Below are 1,853 nucleotides of genomic sequence, written 5' to 3' on the forward strand. Positions count from 1 at the left end.
AAAGGAGATGAGCTAGGAAACATGACAATGTCAAGCCATACAGTTATATGTAAAAGATGAGCAAGGCAATGATTTTGACAATATTCCGAAGATTTTTTAATCTAGCAATTAATTGGAAAGACTATCAGCCTGACTAACTATATATACTGATACATGTGAACTAAGCTACTGCACTGCAGATGGTAATTTGTAATATTAGTTTCATGTTTAGAGTGACTTTCATTCTGTTAATCTGAACATGGGCGGCTTGTCATGACATGCCAATTACTCCTAAGATGTCTTTAGGATAGGTTGGTGTTCAAGAAGAAAGGAGTGGTGAATGAAAGCAAGAGACAGGAAAAGGAATATCGTGGGACTGTACTGCTTCAACGTTCGTATATGGTGAGATTTTTGCACATATGTGCAAACATGAGAAGTATAGCATTCTTTATACTATTTTTAAAATATAATCCAATTTTTAAATGTTTTTTATCATATTGTGTAGGGACTTAAAGTTCAACATATCAATACTTGGTGAAAATTACCTTTTCCTCATTATGCCTAAGATGTTTGAAATAAAGTGAGATAGTGAGTTTAAGCTTGACAGCCTAAATCGTTTCATAATAACAATAAGCTTGTCTTCGGGATGGTTAACAACCTAAGTTTGCAGACCAAAATTAGAGAAAAAGCAGGGTACAAGGAAAGCCAACATTTTGACCCTAACCTTCTAAGGTCAATTAAGTCTCAGGGCATATGAGAACTTGTACTGTAACGTCATGTACCTAGGTAGTGTCCCAAATTTTCAGATCATGAAGATTATCGGGCCAAAGAAGAAAGTGATCAATGATGTAGAGTGTGCCTAAGGAGAGTCACATGGGGAGAAAAACCCCTCTCAGGCTTTCCCAGAGAGCACATTGGCCAAACAACGGACGTGACTGATCCACATGGCTGACACTGACAAAGGTTCTACAATCTGAGTTACAGGATCTAAGTATAATTCCTGAGGGGATTTCACTGACCTTCTCAGACCCAAAAGCTACAAATCTTGTTGCACAGGTCCTGCTTTACCTCGGTCTTAACCATCCAGTAGAAAAGTATGAAGACGATATATAGGAAATAAAGCCATATTGTTATGTTGAGCTGTGGGGGACTCAGGTCAATAATTTCTGACATTGCCAGTTAAACAGAAGACCCAATGCTATTATGGGATACTGGACTCTTATAGAAAATTTTGTTGAGTTTACACACCTATAATATTCAATAACGGAACTTAGAGCAAATGTGGTATACTGATGAATGTCCATTTTGTATCTGTGTATTCAAAGTGATTAGGATAGATATATAGATGCATTCTCTTAATGAATAGAATTATTTGTTCTAATGATATTTGTAAATAGGATCTGAAGTCTGCATCTTGTACAGCAATTAACCATTAAGAAGAATATATGCAGTGTGTTATTTGTTGAAACTGCACTTCTGATTTGATTTGAAACTGTCTAATTGCTATCTGTTTATCAATAAAATTTTGAAAAAGAAAGCAGAAAAAACGTAAAGAAAAAAAAGAGAAACTGAAATCTTTTACTCTTAGATCGGGTACAAGACAAGGATGACCTCTATCACCCCTCCTATTCAATATAGTTCTGGAATCATTAGCTACAGCCATTAGACAAGAGAAAGAAATAAAAGGAATAAGAACAGGCAAAGAAGAAGTTAAATTATATTTAATTGCAGAGGACATGATACTTTACTTGGAAGACCCAAAAAACTCCACCAAGAAGCTACAAGAATTAATACAGAAATTTAGTAGCATAGCAGTATAAAGTCAATACCAAAAAGTCGATATCATTCCTCTACACAGACAAGAAACACACTGA

This window comes from Octodon degus, unplaced genomic scaffold, assembly GCF_000260255.1.
Source record: "Octodon degus isolate 3935 unplaced genomic scaffold, OctDeg1.0 scaffold00103, whole genome shotgun sequence".
In the NCBI taxonomy this organism is placed as follows: Eukaryota; Metazoa; Chordata; class Mammalia; order Rodentia; family Octodontidae; genus Octodon; species Octodon degus.